Genomic DNA, 20,233 nt, shown 5'->3' with positions numbered 1-20,233 from the left:
TCTTTTAGCCGAAGCGCCCAGGGGAATCGCCGCTCGCAGGGACACCACTGTAACGCGCCGTCACACCGACCAGGAACAGCTCTACCAAAAACAAAGATGAATGGCTTTGTAGCGATCTTCTTCATCGACTACTCGGCTCCGAAGCAAAACCTAATGAGTGGATGCACCTGTCGCCCTATTTATACCCGCTGGCACGGGGAGTGGCTCAGGTGTGTTAATCCACTTGCCAATTTCATTGGCGTTTTCTCTTAAAATCAGAGATGATTGGCCTCCCAAGTGAGACCCCATTTGTCGGTCGACATAACTCGTAGTGACCGACAGATAGGGAACTGAATCATTGACTCAAATGATTCAAAATTCACAAACACGAATCCTTCAGTAACAAAATACTGCTCAGAGAAGCGTTTGGAAGCGTTTTCATTAAACAAATGGAGCAAAAACAGTCAACTTTGACAATATATCAAATATTGAACTAAAATATATATGAACTGCTCGTTTTAACGCTTTAAAAAGTCAAATATTCAATCATGGTTTCCAGGGAAAACTTCACTCTCTTGGTCGTGTCATGTTGCTTAACTGGGCTGTATGTTATAAATATAAGAACTAAGTTACAGTTTTATGTTTCTTCTGTGTGCAGTTGTGTTCATTTGTTTTGATTTGATATATATATATATATATATATATATATATATATATATATACATACAAACATTTTTGAGCCTCATTACTGAAGGATGAAGAATAAACACAAGCTGTTAGTTCTTCAGTGTGTTTGGTTCTGCAGGGTTCTAGATCTCTCATGTTCTCTCTGTTCTTCAGTAAACTCTGTCTCTGCAGATTTATCTTCTTCCTGATGCTTTGATGCTCATACTTGTGAGCTTAAAAAAATAAAAAATAATCAATAAGTCTTTTTTTATTATTATTATTCATCTTCTCTTTCAATAATATACAGACAGATAATTATATAAGAAAAAAAAAACACAATTAAAGGTGTGTGCTGAGTGTCGGTTCCGGATAAAGTGGGTTCGAAACTCACGCCACCTTGTGGGTGTTGTCAGGAGTAGATGAATCAGTTGTAGTAGAGTCAGCGAGTCAGAGTTAGAGTTAGATAGTTGTGTCGTCATCGTTATTGTGTCATATTGTTATTATTAAAGTAGTTATATTATAGTATTGGTATATTAATTAGATAAGATTTTTAGGATTGCTTTGGTTTTTTGGATTTGGACTGGACTGCTTTTTGATTTGGATTGCCCTTTTGGAATTGTTTGCTTTTTGTGACCTCTTCCTTTTTCCTTGTAATGGAGCCAGCAAGAAAGACGAAATCCTCCCCTGTCTGGGAGTTTTTTTTTAAATGGTTGGTCACAATAAGGTATGTGTATTATTATTGTTTTACTGTCTTGATCTAATAATAATACTCACTATAAGGATGTATTATATTTCATGTCTATTCATTTATGTTTCTAGGTGAAATGCTTTCTGGGCCTATAGGAGCTGACATACAACAATAACACCTCCTCCATGCTCAGGCATTATCGAGCACTGCACAAGCATGCACAGACTACTAACAATCATTATCAATCAAATCAATATTTATCCAAAGTGAATCTCACAAGATCTGAGGATCCACTAGTATATTGGGCTCAACATAAACATCTGTATCCTCATTTATACCAGCTGGCACTGACATTCCTCTGTTCCATGCGAAAGGATCTTTTCCAAGGCTGGAGAGGTTCTGTCCAAAAGGAGGAATCGTCTAAGCCCCAACACACCTATAAAAAGAATGTGTGATCCTTCCTTCACCCACCCAGTGTTGCAGTTTGTTCCTCTAAATCCATAGTCCCATAAGCACAACACTGCACTACAACTAGTAACAGTTTAATGCACAAAACACACCAGAAACAATTCTTAACCTTTCCCACCCCACACTTTTCTGTTGCCATTTGCGTTATTACACTCCCTGCACCTTAAGAACTACACTCAACACAGTCTCACTTTTGTTGTTCCTACTGTCACTATCCAAACAATTTATGAATAATGAAAGAACTGTGTGTGACAGTTGTCTCTGCACAAGTAAATTCAGACAAAGAAAGAAACTTATTTTATTTGATACCCAGGCAATGGACAGATGTCTGCTCAGGTCATTGATTCAGTATGTTTTTATTGGTCTGCTATTTCTTTGCACAGTAGCTAGGTGTCACTAGTGAGCAATAATGAATGAAGCCTCGAGTAATGAACCTTTTGGTGAAGCAATGGGCTGCGAGGTCTCAGTGGTTCAGGAAGCCTCATTTTGCCATCACTACATCAGAGTATTTCCACATCTTGCAGTTTTCTATGTACAGAGTTTGCTCAAAACAAAAGGTGTAAAGAGGATTTTACAACTGCGTGAAAATAGCGAATACTCACCTCAGAAAACGGCCAAACTGAAGCGCGCGAGTGCTGACGTCATCGGACCAGCTTTCTCTTCTTCGGTGTTTATTTGCGAGAGGCAACCTAACTGTTGCATTATATGGATCAGGATTTTGCTTGTAGGAAAGCTTATTCTTTTGATTTGATTGGTGGCTGATTTTAAAGGTGCTTTAATGCCACATACGAGACTGGAGTGTGGATCAGTGTAGTTTTATTATCAGTATCAGTTTTATAGTAGTATTATCAGTATGAGTTCAGTAATCAAGGTAATCATTAAACACACAAACACACACACACACACACACACACTGTGAAGTTGCCAAATCACTGGCCTTTTTTCTCCTTTCTTCCTGGCTGTCAGATTCCTCCCTGGTTTTCTTTCTGGTTGAAATCATCATCTCAGTCCCAGTCTCTTCTCCATTGACAGCATGAACAATGCATTCAGTTTCTCCTGGGTCCTGCTGTTTCTCAGAGAAGTCTTCATTCTTTTCAAGCTTGAGAAGCAGCTCTCAGATCACTTCTGCTGTGGTCATGGGTGTGCTGATGAGGATCTTGTTCAAGATTGTTCTCCATAATCAGCTGGAGAAGGTCCACAGCAGCACAAGAGCTTCTGCACTCTTCCTTGCAGTAGATGAGACTAAGCTCTGTCTTCAGCTTACTCTCACTGAGCTCTGGATAGACCTTCAAAGTCCTACTCAGTGCATCTTCAGGAAACACCATTGTGTCCTGTTCAAACCTGTCTGCTTGAAGCACAGTGACACTAACAAGGTGTTTGTGAAGGAGAACTGGTCCATGGTGTGTGAGAGGATGGTATCACAGACCTAGAGACTGAAGGAGGAAAACAAACATGATGTAGTCATCACAAAATCTCAATTTCAGCTGAAACAATTAAACATGACCAGTTTCATGTTATAAATTGAGATCAGTTTCAGTGTTTGGATCCATCATTTCTCAGAAATTCATACACATGGACAACACATATGAGTAAATAAGTCAAGTTTCATGAGTTTCTGCTGCTCAGGGAGCTAACAGAGATGAAGGCTGTAATACTAATGTTGTCCACTAGAGGAAATCACACAACAAACTCTTTTAGATCACAATTTAAAGACTGTGAAAATGATAAATAGTTCACTTGTAGTAAAGAAAATGCATAGAAATATTTATCTCCAAAATATAATATCACTATCTCAAAAATACATACTATCATCGAGCATCGCGTTAGTTCAGTCAGGTCACGTGAGTCACGCTTGCATCAGCTGACAGTCAGCTGTTCCTGACGTGTACCAATTTAGTCTTGACACCTATCACCTGCGGTCTATTTAAAATTATTTATTAATTTAATCCCATTATTCAGTGTCTCTCCATCGCATTGTTGCTTGCAATTAACTCCCTCCTCCAACCCCAACTCCACCAACTGAACCTGTAATCTGATCTAATTTGTTCTTTCTTTACAGTGTCTTCATTGGAAGCAGTCTCCATGACATTTTGTTTACAACTCATGTAATTGAGAATTGTAATTATGTATGCTTATGGTTCTGTTCTGTACCCCACGGGGGTTTGTCTTGCTGCTCTCCGCGCTCTGTCCAAGCATGGCTGCATGGACAGGCGTGTGGAGTGTTGCCCAGAACATAACCATACTGCCAACACTAAGTGTATGCAATTATAATTGTCATTAAATATACTTGACGGAAGTGGTCCTGATTGAAATAAATATTTTTATATCCTAATGATATTGAAAACATATGTCGCCAACTATGACTGGATATATAGCCAGTTGAAGGAAAGTAAATATAAAATGTGAATGATTTTAATGTATTAAATGGAATAATATTTCTAAAACTAGACACCTAAAGATTCTTATTAGAAAAGAGACATGGCCTTTAGAAGTATATAACTGTATCATCTACAAAAGCCACTGTGCTTGGACCTTTATTATTGACACTTCTGGCTATATTGTAAAAAAAAAAATAATAATAATTGTATTACAAATCTTCATATCTATAAGAGGGAGCTATCAAAATAAATAAATACATAAAATATTAGCAACAAATGTAGCTGTATTGTTTGATTTACCTTCTATGGGTAATTGTAAATGTCTTCTCATGTCTTTGATGACTTAACAAGTTACATTTACCAATTTTTTTTTATTCTTTTTTTTTATCTTCTATATGTCCTGCTGGATGCTCCTCTTAACGTGAACTGAATCTGTGTCCTTCTTCTGGAGTTTTATCATCTTTTTTTCTTCATCTGAACGCCTTGTGAAGGAGTATTGTTTTTAAAAGATAAACCCGAGTTTTCTTTCATTTGGAGATATTTGGCTGCTTCCACATTGATCAGAAGCTGTCAGTCAAATGACAATCTGCTGACAGAGTCTGAACACAGCATTAGATGAACATTTCAGTAAACGAGCGTGTGCTACAATCACGAGTCACTCTATAAGATGAGATTTCAGCACTTGACAAACAGACAGCGACTCTAAGCAGCTCTTAAAGCACAGATACCTAAGATTGTGTTAAGTGCATTTCTGAGAAACACACGTGAAACAATAACGAACTGTCACGTACGGTGTTACAGGAACGAGAGAAGGAACCAATTGCAGGTAAGTATGTTTTATTTAGGGATAATCCAAAAGGGGTAAACAGTCCAGGCAGGGTCAAAACCAGAGAATCCAAATCATAACATAAACAGGACACGAACACAGGGCAAGGCAAAGCAAGGCAAGACAAGGCAAGGATGATGGACATGAAATAACATTACATTAAACAAGGACTCCGTAACACAGACTAAGACAGACTGGGTATAAGTAGACAGAAGGATAATGAGGGAACAAGAGAAGGGTGGGGGACAATCAATTACATAACAAGGAGGAAGGCGACCAAATAGGGGAACAGGAAGTGATCTGGTGACAGACACCGTGAGAAAGGAGGACATCTAATGGAACCCCAGGGAACAACAACCCAGACACTGTGACACGAACGATCGTAAAATGACTCGCAGAAAATGCTCTTAAACTCTCAGATCAATCGTTATCGAGAAACCCGGCCACTAATGAAGCATCTGATAGCAGGTTTATAATAAACGGATTTAACTCATCATTTATCCCTTATTTTATTAATACAGCATAACATTAATATTAGGACTTATACAGTGTTGCAATTGTGTCAAAGCTCTTGCTTCTGTTCTGAAAAATTTAAAAAAGACAAATCTAAACTAGATAAACTTTGAAGTTGGCTTGAAAAAGTATTTTGACAGTTGCTTCCCCAAATGCAGTGCTTTCATCTACTGTAAGACAGATCCAAGAACCAGCATTTTTAATCTTTGAGACAATTTTTTTCCTCATTTTATTGGCAATGTGTGTTATTATATTAATGCAAGAGTGATCAGATTTGTGACAAGAGACGATTTTTACTTCATTTCTTGTAACTCAACCAATCCATACATTTTTGAGAAGGCTATCTTCTCCTTTGCAACAAAATGTGCTTTTCTGAATGAGTGCACTGTCTCCAACAGGACTTTAGCATTCAAAGTTTCTGTCAAGGTGGACAACACCTCTTTCTCTTTCTGCTGTTGAATATCTGTTGATGCGTTGTGAGTTAAGCTGTCTCTGTGTTTGTAGATTTTCTTTCTCATGGCCCTGACATCTTTTGCTGTGACCTCTCCAGAAACCCACTCCTCTGCCACCTGTACTCCCTTTTGGACTCCAAAAAGGCGCTTGACATATTTGCAGAATGTGCATCCTACGTTATTTCCATTTAAGTATAGCCAAGGGAAGTACTGCTGTGTCCATGCCTCAAGCTGTTGCTTGCTGAAGTGTATTACCCTGTCTGTACTAGTAAGCAGGGACAAAGCTGTGCTCATGGACTGGGCTGGATGTGAACAGTTTGTTGTGGATATGCTGACTAATGTTGTCCTGGATTGGAGCTGGTCTGTCTGGTCTGCTCTGATTGGGGCTGGTCTGTCTGTATTGGGGTTTGTCCTGGATTGAGGCAGGTCTGTTAGTTTTTCTTGTAGCCTGGGTGATAAATGTAAGTGCTGTGCTGTTTGAGTGTCCTGGTTAAGAGTTTTACCGATGAGGCTCCTCTTAGGCTGTATGCTACAAGAAATAAATATTACATACAAATCTGATGTTTCAAAGTGTTTTCCTTACATATTTTTTTTTTCTGATTAAGTGTCTTAAGCCTGGGACACACCAAGTCACTTTTAAAGAGCAGAAATTAAAATAAAAATCCAGAAGAATCTTGAAATTTAAATAATAATAATAATAATAATAATAATAATAATAAACAGACTTACCCTTCAAAAAAGTCTCTTCTCTTCTTTCCCTTAATAATGTAAGAAGTAAGTTGTAATATTATATTTGTTGTCATTACTGCGAATATATTTAAGAAAGCACTATATGATAATCATGCTACTTATTAAGGTTATTATTAATGGTGATAAACTTTGAACAGTGCACATGTAGGTAATTTATTTCATTTAACTAATTTATCTTGAATGTAGTTACACAACCCTTTCATATTTTCAAGCGGAAGTTGTCATAGTTGGGTGAACTTCAATAGTGGTGAATGAGAGACTACATTAAATATATGTTTTGCCACAATAGTGTTTCTACAAGAGGGAAAAAATAGAAAGAATTTGATACGATTACGATGCTGATGACCATTAATCAATTTCGATCTCTGGATTCACTATCAATTGACATGAATAGGTCTACTGTACTTTTCTTGGGTTAAATTCAGTATTTTTATTGCATTAATATTCACTTGTGTGCTTATACTAGTATATTTTTAAAATTTATAATTTGAAACTAAATATTTATTCAAATGCAAAACCTAAAAATAAGTAAGCAGTTATGACCTGCAATACTCTTTTGAGCAACTAGACTACCGTATTTTCCGGACTATACGTTTTTTTCATAGTTTGGCTGGTCCTGCCACTTATAGTCAGGTGCGACTTATTTATCAAAGTTAATTTGACATGAACCAAGAGAAATGAACTGAGAAAACATTACCATCTCGTTCTTGGTTCTAAATAAATGTGATTTATAGTCCAGTGCGATTTATCGTATATGTTTTTTTCCTCATAATAACGTATTTTTGGACTCATAGTCCGAAAAATACGGTACATAGATGTATATTTATTAGAATGGGTAAACAAATGCCACATAATTACTTCAATTTGCCTCTTTGCATTGAATTTAAAACCCTTTTCTTCATTTAACCTTAAATACTACACAAATTTTATTAGGCTAAACATAATAACGGAAAATAGGATACAACAAAGACCGTTATAACAAAAAACGGTTGATCTGCATGTTTGTCTTAGGTGTTATAATCAATGCATGTGTGTCTCACGCACAATTTGTGAGAATTAGCAACCCTGCTTTGTCATCTTTGATACAAAAAAAGCCTTCACCTGAGTAACATTTTCATCAGTAATAATGTCCTTAATTAAATTAACACTGTTTATGAGCAGTTATGGCTATAGATTTAAAATTATTTGTTTAATTTAGAATGGATGCAACCCTAGTTTTTTCTCTGAATTACGTTAGATGGCTAATTACGTATAACAATCCGATAGTGAGCTAGCATCATAAGATAAAAAAAACAACTATCGACAGACCAAGATTATAATAAAAGTGACTGTCCGATTCTAGGATAAACACTTATTCAGTAGCAGTAAATTAGGTGTACTAAACAATCATAAAACAAAGAAATATTATCTTACTCTCATCGTGAAGTAAAATAATGAGGAAGGATCACTCTGTCAGCCAATCACACAGCGACGTCATGAGTAATGTAGTTTTTAAACTTATAGAGTTCTGTAAACTTATTAAGGTTTAAAGGGGAGTTGTGGCCTAATGGTTAGAGGGTTGGACTCCCAATCGAAGGGTTGTGAGTTCTAGTCTCGGGCCAGATGGAATTGTGGGTGGGGGGAGTGCATGTACAGTTCTCTCTCCACCTACAATACCACGACTTAGGTGCCCTTGAGCAAGGCATTGAACCCCCAACTGCTCCCCGGGCGCCGCAGCATAAATGGCTGCCCACTGCTCCGGGTGTGTGCTCACAGTGTGTGTGTGTGTTCACTGCTCTGTGTGTGTGCATTTCGGATGGGTTAAATGCAGAGCACAAATTCTGAGTATGGGTCACCATACTTGGCTGAATGTCACTTCACTTTCAGGTTTACAGTGTATGGTAACAGACACTTAAATATATATATATATTTTATTGAACTAAAAAATATTAAGTTAATTTGACTTAAAATTTTCGATGTAATCTTTCAACAATTTTTTTAGTTAAGTGAACTTGTCTGCTTTTACAGTGTGTGAATGACAGTCCCAGTCATAGTTGTTTGTCCTGCTCGCTATCTAAAAAAAAAAAAAAAATCATACTTATATGCTGATTTGCTGCTCAAGCATCAAAGTTCATTAAGTTCATTTGCAGACCATTTGACGGTTTCATTTAGATTCATTAATAAAACTAAATGGCCATTGCTTGGATTTAATTTCTATCCAAATGAAATCCTTAATGACACACTACACACTGTGCATACTGTACTCTAGATACTCAACTGTCCGGTGTATGAATATTATAAGATTATTTTATTAACATCTGAGTCTGAGCTCTCCGTTGTGAGGAAAGCTGACAGCTGACTCAGGAAGTGTTTGTCTAGTCGAGCATTATCCAGAGAAGATCTGAACTTCACTGATGATTAGCTGTTGTTCTTACACCCTCACCAGAGAAAACATCTGGACTCAGACAACTAGACTCCAAGATCAACAAGCAGAAAACAGAGATGATAACACTGAACACCTCAAACCCCTCAGCAATTAAAGTACAGGAGCAGACCTCTGTAGAAATGAGGAGTTTGTAGAGCTGGGCTTCATCATTAGACATGATGGAGGACAATGACATCAAGAGACGCATTAGCAAGAGCAGAAACAGCTTTATAACACTGAACAATATGTGGAGGTCCAACACTAGAATGACTCTGTATCAGAGCTGTGTCCTTTCCACCTTACTTTACAGATCTGAATGTTAGAGAACGACAGAAGCACTTTACCTAACTATCAACTTTCCACATGATGAACCTCCAGAATCCTGTCGATCTTCTGCTCCAAAACATCTCTGACCAACAACTACTCATGCGGGGCAATTAAGAAAGTACATGAAATAAATAAAAACGCTGGCTTCTTTTACCTGCTGTACATATAATGGGAACATTTATGTTATTATGCATGAGCTATTTATGCTTTATGTTTCATGTCTACAAGTAAGCCTATATTTAAAACAGTTTAATAATAGGGGAGAGCGGGGTAAGTTGTCACATGGGTAAGTTGTCACACTGTTCATAACTCCAAAACGTGAGGCTCTATTTCAAAAATCAAATAGCCACTTTGTGTGACTTCTTCTATAGTCAATTTCCTGTTCAAATGTGGTCAAGATCTCTCTAATCTGAGTTTAGCTCAATTTTCTTATTTTTTGTCTTAAATAGTAAAACAATTGCACTCTACATTTTATGCAATACAACTTTATTAGGTTTGAATGTTAAAAATTATTATTTTGCACAAATTAGAGGAGACAATAACGTGTCTTTTGATACTTTCGCTGACGTGCTAAATTGAGCTTACCTTGAGATTTAGACAACTTTAGCACACAAGTCAGTTTGGGGCAAGTTGTCTCAATGACTTAGGGGCAAGTCGTCACATATGAAAACTTGCCCCAGTACAAAAAAAACACATAGAACATGCTCAAAAAACATTGAGATGTATTTCTGGAAACTGGTTTTGCACCATCCTATGTCTCAGATCGACCCATTCAGAACCCTGCCCTGCCAGGCCCCAGCAGCAAGTCTGTTCTGTCCAGCATGCCCAGTTCTGCTTCTGCTATCACCAGCTCACCCTTACCCAGCAATGCTATTGCTGACAGCGGACTACCAACTCCAGAGCAATTCTTAGAAATAGAATAGCAACTAGAAGTAGAAAATAATATGGCTGAATCTAGCTAAAAGCGGTTTAAAAATTGTTGTTGTATGCGAGTCAAAATCTGGACCTACTAAAACGAGGCAGTTATAAGAAGAAAAATAATAGAGTCATCATCAGATGATGAAGAGTGCTTTTGCCTCGACTTTGTGGAGCCATTTTCAAACATCCTTCCAAAAGAGTCGTGGGTAAAATGTGTAAAAATCAACAAATGGGCCCATGATGCTTGCACTTCAGTCCAGGCATTTTAGGTGTGCCAGAATTGTGACTCTAAAGATGAGTCTGATTAGTCAGATACAGGGAATCTGTTTTGTTGAGAGGTTAAACATGTTAAGTTTTAGTTTAACACAGCATGTTAACTTTCCTACTCACACTCATGGCCACACTCTGGATCTGCTCTGCTCCTCTGGCTTGGATGACATTTCTGTTTCTGGTTCCATCTCTGGTGTATCTGACCATAAGTTAATTGAATGCTGTTTTCATACGGTCACAACTCCTACCTCCTCTGAGAAAATAACTATCACAGGTCGTAATACCAGATCAATTGACCGTAGCATGCTTGCTGCCTCTATACAGGCCTCACCGTTATCTGAGCTGGACGAGAACTCATCCCCAGATAACCTGGTTGATATGTACAATGACTCCCTGAACAACCTGCTTGATAGCTTAGCCCCTGTCAGGTCTAGGCTTGTACCAGCAAACCGTAGATGTCCCTGGTTTACCCCTGAGCTCAGGCAACTAAAGGCCGCTGGCCGCCGTCTTGAACGGCTATATAAAAAAACTGGCCTTACAATTCACTCTTTGCTCTATACTGAATACACCCAGACATATAGAGATGCCCTTAACGCTGCCCGCTCAAACTACTACTCATCACTCATCACCTCCTCCATGTCCAGGCCAAAAACCTTATTTAGGACTGTAGACAAACTTCTCAAACCCCCTCTTATTGCCTGTCCTAAGACCCCTGAACAGTGCCGTGCCTTCTTAAAATTCTTTGAAGACAAAATTACCCAAATTTACAACACTTTTAACACCCACGTTAGCTCTCAAACTACTCCTCCTCCCATGGGCCCACAGCTCTCCCAGTTTACTGCTATTGACTCTACCACTATCACTGACATCATTATTAAGTCTAACTCTTCCTCATGTCAGCTCGATCCTGTCCCCACCTCTTTACTCAAGGCCTGTGTCACATCTTTAACTGAATCCATTACATTGATTGTAAACGCCTGTCTCAACTCTGGTGATCTGCCTGCTGCACTCAAAATTGCTGTAATCACACCCATTCTCAAAAAACCTAATTCTGACCCTACATCACTGTCTAACTACCGTCCAATCTCCAACCTCCCCTTTCTGGCTAAGGTATTAGAAAAAGTGGTGGCCTTACAACTACACACTTTTCTACACCATCACAACCTGTACGAGCCTTTTCAATCTGGCTTCCGCCCGTGTCACAGTACAGAGACTGCCCTATTACGCATAGTTAACGACCTCCTTCTGTCTGTGGACTCTGGCTCACTCAACATTCTCATCCTTCTCGATCTTAGTGCTGCTTTTGATACAATAAATCACAATGTCTTAATCTCCCGTCTGTCTACCATTGGTGTTTCAGGCACAGCCCTAAGTTGGTTTCAATCTTACCTCACCAACAGAAAGCAGTTTGTCGCACTTGGCTCACATAAATCTTCTATGTCCCCAGTCACTATTGGTGTCCCTCAGGGTTCGGTTCTCTTGCCACTCCTCTTTCTCATATACATTCTCCCTCTTGGTCAGATTATTCGCAGCCACGGTCTAAATTTCCACTGCTATGCTGATGACATTCAACTCTATCTTACCACTACTTCCTTCTCTGACCCCCCCCCCCCATCCTCCCCCCCCCCCCACACTCGCTCACTGACTGCCTTTCTGACTTAAAAACATGGATGGAAAACAATTTTCTCAAACTCAACACGGATAAAACTGAAATTCTGCTGATTGGCCCCAAAAGCATGCTCTCCAAACCGTACACTTTTACTCTTAATATTGATGATTCACCCGTTCACCCCACCCCGGTTGTCAAAAACCTTGGCATTACATTCGACTCCACTCTCAGTTTTGATCATCATATCAAATCACTCACTAAAACTGCCTTCTTTCACCTCCGTAACATTGCCCGCCTCCGACCTTTCCTTTCTATTAGTGATGCAGAGACTTTGGTTAACTCCTTCATCATGTCCCGCTTAGATTATTGTAACTCACTTTTCCTTGGTCTACCCACCAAATCCCTTCAAAGATTGCAATACATTCAAAACTCGGCAGCCAGGCTCCTTACACATACAAAACGATCTGCTCACATCACCCCCATTCTCCATCAACTCCACTGGCTACCAGTCCCGTCCCGGATTAAATACAAAGTACTACTACTCACCTTCAAAGCTCTCCATAACCTCGCTCCTCCATACATCTGTGACCTCCTGATTACATACACCCCCTCCCGTTCACTCCGATCCTCCGACCAAAACCTTCTTGTTATTCCCCGCACTAGACTTTCCACCGTGGGTGGTAGGTCTTTCAGTGCCCTGGCCCCAAAACTCTGGAACTCCCTCCCACAACCTCTTCGTAACTGTTCATCTCTTCCTTTCTTCAAAACGCATCTCAAGACATTTCTGTTTAATGATCACTTCTCCTCATACAATTTATAATCCATTTACTGTATGTTTTGTTGTATTACTGTTTGTATCACTAATTCTTATGTTTCCTATGTAATGTTAATCTGTTTATTCTGTTATTATGTTTGTTATTCTATTTCTATGTAAAGCGACCTTGGGTCTGAGAAAGGCGCTATATAAAATAAACTTATTATTAAGTTAAGCGAGTTATTTGCATCATTTCATTCAGTTATCATGGATCTATGTGCAAGCCACAGAACGTTTGAGTTTAAAGTTCAAAGTTAAGTGGTCTTGCCACTTGAACGTGTTTTGATTGAAATGTGTATTGTTTGGATTGAAATAATAGTTTTTTCCAAATTCTCTAGGCATGATTTTTTTTTAATTTCCAGTTCTGGTTGAAATTTAAAGTTAAAATCAATAACATAATTAAATAGTTATGTTCTTATTTTTTGATAGTCTAGTGTGTCAACTTACCTGCCGATGGGGCAAGTTGTCACAAGTGCACATTCTCTATTCAACAGTCTACAACTCCGTAACAATATAAGATATGAAAATGTAATGACAACAACATATGTGCCCAAGACTTCATTCTTTCATTTGGTATAACATTTATATCATTGTGATGTACGGTGCTCATTAAATGTTAGACAGTTTGAAAAGTGTGACAACTTACCCCGCTCTCCCCTACTTAAAACAGACAATTAAACTTTTCACTTGTTTTTAACTGTATGTGGCATTTTATTTACATGAAAATATAAAAGTGTTAAAAAGACTAAATGTGTTTGAGTATTTAGAGGAGAGTGAAAGACACAAATGCTGTTAACTTTTGAAAATGTTTAGTTGATTTGATGAAGGAGAGACTCCATCCACAGAAAAAAGACTATATACTGGATATCTGTACATTAACAACAGACACACAACTAAATATAAAGTAAAATATAATAATGTATATAAAACAGGAGATAAGTTTCAAACATTGTAGATTTGCTTTATATCTTTTGACACATTTAAGTGCTGCACTTGACAATCACATTTAAACATCTGAATCATTATGAATGAGTTTAATAGAAATATTATTAAACTGAAGAGCCAGACAGACTCATCTGAGCTTCTTCCTCCTCTGTTCCAGCTTTACATTAAACACAATGATCATCTGCTTGAATACTAAAGCAACATGAATCATTCAATATCATGTTTCTAACACACATACTGCATTATTAGATTGTAAAGTCTGAGTCTCTTCACCTGTATGGATCACATTTACACATTTATCACACATTTATTTCTCCTCATAGACACAGTAGTGAAGCTCTTCTGTGGATCTTCAGCTGATGTTTACTGCTCCTCTCAAGATCACTTCACTTTATGAGATACAGCTTTTATCAGCTTCAGGTGATTTATCTCAATCTGTAAGGTTTGAAGAGAAGAGAAGATTATTATTCATTTAGCAGACGCTTTTATCCAAAGCGACTTACATTGCATTCTGGGCTATCAATTTTTAGTTATCATGTGTTCCCGGGGAATCGAACCGAAGATAATCAGAGTTCAGTGGAATAAAGTACTAATTAATTACTATATATCAATCAAAGTAAAAAGTTACATTAAAATCCTGTAATCAAAGTTGTTGCTAACTGAGCAGAAGTGTTTAGCTGAATCTAAATTGTGTCTAATTCTTCACTTGTGTGTCAAGAAAGCATATAATAAATGTGATAATGCAGATGCAGCCGGATGTTATCACAGAATAAGTCTCTTCAGGAGGACACAAGTCCTGATCACCCTGTCGGGTTTATTCTGTGATAACAAGCGGCTGGAGGTACATTATATCTTACAGAAAGTAAGTGTAAAGTAATGTGACGTGTTGCTTGTCAAAGTAAAAACACACAAGAGACAGAGACATTGATCATGTGATGCTGGACGACTGTGAGCTGAAGCTGAATCTGCTCTGATTTTACCAGCGTTTTCCTACAATCTGAACAAATCTATTTCAAACTCTAATGATTCACTATTACTGATCTCATTAATAAAGCAGCTGTTGCTGTAGAAAGCTGTGACAGTCTGCTTTTCTTCTCTTTCCTCCTTTGTGTTCAACATTTTTATCAACTTTACATTTCATTCAGACACAAACCCTTTGAAATAAAGCCTGATGATCATTTGATAAACTCTTTTCACTAATATTTGAAAGTATATATTTGTTCACATATCAGAGGTAAATGAATCTCTTTAATATCACCAAGTGAAGTTTACTCACCTCAGTTCACAGTTTGAGTCTCGTAGCACATCAATGAGCTTCTGCTTTGAGTCTCCAATCATATTAACACTCAGATTAATCTCTTTTAGAAACTGCAGAGCTTTTGTGTTTGTCAAAGACTGAGTTAAAGAAGAAACATCTGTAATGTCACAGTCATAAAGACTAGAAAGAGACAAACAGAGGAAGAGAGATCATCTTACAAACAAATCATTAAGATGAAGAATCTTTCACAAATATAATGTGAACACCCCTTACGAAAAATAACCATGGTTTTATTATAGTAAAACTGTAGTAACCCATAGTTTTTTGGCGTATTGACTGCCATTTGTAAAACCACAGATTTACTACAAATACCATGGTTAAACTATGGTTAATATAGCAAAACCATGGTTAATTTGTGGTTACCATGGTTTAACTACAAAAACCATGGTTAATTTTCGTAAGGGACATTCATCATGAGATATTGAGTATAAAGTGTTTTGTTCAACTCTTATGTGCTGTTCGTTTGAGGAGGACACTCGTGCTGTTTGGGCTCTCCAGAGAACACAGCCAACAAAAGGACTTTTTGTAAAAAAAAAAAAAAAAAACACACTAATAACACTAAGTTTATTAATGTTTTAACTCCACATTCGTGTAGTTTAAGGATCTATGATATTTTCTGATTATCACCTCTTCAGACATTTTTTGACAAATTATGTAACAACACAATCAACATTTTCATTTCAATTGATTGTTTTTTGCGAGTGTAATCGTTCTGCTTTGTGAACCTGTGGAAGGGTTGTCATTTAGATAAAGGGAACATTTGTTTTTATTTCAGCAAACATCATTATGGGTCTCAAAAGACCTTGAACAGCACATAAGAGTTAAACAAAGTGATTTTCATCATTTTGATTCTTGTCTGTGAATCTTACTGACCTCAATCTCTCCAGTTTACAGCGTGAATCCTTCAGTACGTCACATAAGTGATTCAGTCCTGTGTTTTTTATTTCATTCCTGCTCAGGTTCAGTTCTCTCAGGTGTGATGGGTTTGATTTCAGAGCTGAAGTCAGGATGAGACACTGTTTCTCTGTAATACTGCAATCACACAGACTGAAGACAGAAAGAGAAAACACAATGAATCAGACACGTTATGTTCATGTTTGAGTAATTCATCATGTGTTAACAACATAAAGTGTGAAATAAAATGTTGCTGAAACCTGAAAACGATAAATAAATAATTACACAGCCATAAAAAACTAGGATATTGAGGATATTAGTTACATTTCAAGTCTGGAGAATCTTTAGTTAGACCAAAAAAAATTTGTTTTGTGATTTATAATGTAATTAAGATACAGGATCAACTACAGAAGCATCTTAAAATAACATTAAAATGTTCAAATTTATTTTAAATGCAACAAATAGAGAAAATTCTGTTCAGAAATGAAAATTTAATTCATGATATTTTAAGATTGTAGATTACAGTCAACAAGTACAAGATTTTGTGATCATATTTTGTTCTTATTGTGATGCATGTCTGAGTGAAACTGCTTTAAAAACAAAACTGCAGGTCAGGAATTCATGAGTTTTTGATGAAAAGCTGATAATTTTTTGTTATTGTAAACAATATCCCATCGTTTCATCACAATTTCACCATCAAGTTAGGCACATCAACCATAACTCCTTCAAAAACAGCTAGAAGCCTTGGAGTTATGATTGATGATCAGCTGACTTTGACCACATTGCTAAAACTGTCCGATCCTGCAAATTTGCTTTATTCAACATCAAGAAGATCAAGCCCTTTCTTTGGGAACATGCTGCACAACTCCTTGTTCAAGCTCTTGTTCTGTGGCTGGACTATTGCAATGCTCTCTTGGCAGGTCTTCCAGCCAATTCTATCAAAACTTTACAATTAATCCAGAACGCGGCAGCAAGATTAATTTTTAATGAGCCAAAAAGAATACACGTCACACCTCTGTTTATCAATTTGCACTGGCTTCCAATAGCTGCACGCATCAAATTCAAGGCATTGATGTTTGCCTACAAAACTACCACTGGCTCTGCAACCATTTACCTAAATTTGTTACTTCAGACTTATGTGCCTCTAGAAGCTTGCGTTCTGCAAGTGAACGTCGCTTGATTGTTCATCCCAAAGAAGCACAAAGTCACTTTTACGGACTTTTAAATTAAATGTTCCCTTCTGGTGGAATGACCTTCTCAACTCAATCCGAGCAGCTGAGTCCTTAGCCATCTTCAAGAATCCTCTTAAAACACATCTCTTCCATCTTTATTTGACCCTCGAACACTCACTATTCTAATTCTATTCTTAAAAACATCTAACTACCTTTCTAATCTTTTTGTATTCTATTTTCTTTTCATTTAATATGCAATTCTGTGTGTGTGTGTGTGTAAAGACCTCTAACACTAGCTTGCTCTATTCTTTTTTTTATTCTATCTGTTTTCTTTTTATTTATTATATTAGTTAAAATCCCATGCTACGTGTACTGTGTTAACCTAACTGAGACTTGTTATAGCACTTATATATCATTGCTCTTTTTGTTGTTTTTGATTGCTTCCACTGTCCTCATCTGTGAGTCTCTTTGGATAAAAGTGTCTGCTAAATGAATAAATGTAAATGTATTGCTGTGAACTCATGTGACTGACAGGTTTTCCCTCCTTCACATCATCAGACGAGAGAAGAGATGTGTTCATGAGGGAAAGTGATAGTTATTTTCATTAAAGATCACAAAGTTACATTCATTTTTGGAAATAAATTATGTATGATAAATCAATCTGACTGTAACTGCTGTAGAGTATAATGATACTAACTCTAGTTTCTCCAGCTTGAATTGTGTGTTCATCAGTAGATCACTGAGGTGTTTCACTCCAGAGTCTCCTAGTAGTTTATTATAGCTCAGGTTCAGTTCTCTCAGGTGTGATGGGTTGGATTTCAGAGCTGAAGTCAGGATGAGACACTGTTTCTCTGTAATACTGCAATAACTCAGACTGAAGACAGAAAGAGAAAACACAATGAATCAGACACGTTATGTTCATGTGGGAGTAATTCATCATGTGTTAACAACATACAGTGCAATAATTAAAACACTGCCAAAAACCTTATTATATGAGCATAAACCAAAACAGAAGAAAAAAGATGAACAAAGTAGACACAGGATGAACTACAGAACTACTTAAAATAACATTAAATGTGAAAATTGAGTTTAATTGTGAGAATTCAAGAAAATTCTGTTTCTGAATTACAATTAGGGATTCACAGGTTGAAAGGCCATAAATTGGACGGTTTGCGCTTAAAAAACGCAATCGGCTTTTTCCGGTTTTTGGTCTTTTTTCGACCGATTTTTCCGGAAGTACGCCCGCATGCACAGACTAGATTGTCATCATTCGCTGTCATGTCATTTGTGTGGAAGTATTTCGAAATCTGTTCGCAGGACAAGGGCAGCCGATCAGCGCCGGAAGTGCAGAGCTACACGTCTGAGGCACAGAGATTAGAGGTGGGCAGATCGATAATAATATCGATAATATCGATACCAATGTTGGTATCGGTATTGATCGATACCAACGGGAAAATATCGATACTTAAGTTTCAGTTTCTCTCGTTTTGCGACCTGGCCGTGTTTGTCAAAATGCTGCTGCTGTCACAGAGCAGAGCAAGCTCTTAAGAGTGCTGCTCGTGCTCGACACTGCTCTCCGCCCCCTCTCCTGTGTTGTACCGTCACGTGACTCACCACTAGTGCTACCACCGGCAGTCAGGCGCGCGCACCGCTCAGCCGCGCATTTCTAACAGCAGTCAGTCAGAGGCGGAGAGAAAGAGGAGCGTTGTATGGCTTTATTTTCAGGCCGATCTACCCTTTTTGTGTTAGCTGTGAAAGTGATACTAGTTTCTATATTTAAACTTCACCTAGATGTGCACCAGACTTAATTATTTTTATTATTTTATCAATAGCTGATTCTCCAAGAGCAGTGGATATTACAAGGCGCCTATCAGAAATGATTGTGAAGGAGCTGCAGCCTCTTTCCATAGTGGAAGTTGTCGGCTTCAGGAATTTTGTATAAGGAGAATTTGTTTTACATTGTGAAGTAAAACGTTGTGACTTTAAGAAAAAAATCCTTAAAACAAGTGCACTAAAGAGGAGAAACATTTTTTTATTAACATGCTACTTGAAAAGAGAATTTGTTTTTACATTTTTTATATTTGTGAAGTAATAATTTTGTAACTTTGTTTATTTAAATAAATCCGAAGTAACCAAAAGTTGTTTCTAAATAAAAGCTTTTGTAGTACTGATTAATAACCCAAAATGCAAATCACAACAACAAATTAAAAGTCATGAAAATTCATTTAGATTTAGGTTGAAGACGCATCCACCTTAATTATTAAAAAGTATCGGTATTGGTATCGATATCGGCGATACTGGCCCTGTATTTACTTGGTATCGGATCGATACCAAATCTAGCGGTATCGCACACCTCTAACAGAGATAACAGGAAGCGAACAGCCGACTGAACAAAATAAGAGTCCCTTTATCGCGAGTGTATCTGTACCTGTCCGCGCCCTCCACAAGAGGAGACAGTGAAGGATGTTCAGATCAACTTCTCACGTGTTGGATGAGAAACCAAACAGACTAACTGTGACAAAACTGAAATGTTTGTTGTTGTTGTAGTAAAGTAGAACTTGCATACACGTTTGAAAAGCCAGAAGTAAACGTCAGTTCTGTATAGGATGATTATTTTTATTTTACCTTAAAATTACATTGACTTAATTTGATTTAAAAATCACCTGCTGTAGCACACTGAGTGTTTAATTCATCCAATTAAAAAAAAATAGGCTAATGATGGACATCTATATTTTTTAGCTTGAGACAATAGTTATTTATTTTTCCAAGTAAAAAAAAATAGATATATGTGAATCATTACCATAACACTTTGCATCTTTGTTTTATTCGCACCAACATTATT

The 20,233-nt window shown here is 37.4% G+C and overlaps 1 protein-coding gene across 1 annotated transcript in view; it reads right to left on the bottom strand.

Moving 5' to 3' along the window:
* The window catches only part of LOC127987763 (NACHT, LRR and PYD domains-containing protein 1), a 99,477-nt gene extending 79,461 nt beyond the window's left edge, over positions 1 to 20,016 (bottom strand). Inside the window, exon 1 of the mRNA XM_052590169.1 lies at positions 19,820 to 20,016. The gene's annotated coding sequence lies outside the window, so the exon portion shown is untranslated. The remainder of the gene's footprint in view (positions 1 to 19,819) is intronic.
* Positions 20,017 to 20,233: the final 217 nt, after the last annotated feature.

Source organism: Carassius gibelio, chromosome B22 (assembly GCF_023724105.1).
Source record: "Carassius gibelio isolate Cgi1373 ecotype wild population from Czech Republic chromosome B22, carGib1.2-hapl.c, whole genome shotgun sequence".
Classification (NCBI taxonomy): domain Eukaryota; kingdom Metazoa; phylum Chordata; class Actinopteri; order Cypriniformes; family Cyprinidae; genus Carassius; species Carassius gibelio.
This window is presented reverse-complemented; position numbering and strand designations above follow the sequence as displayed.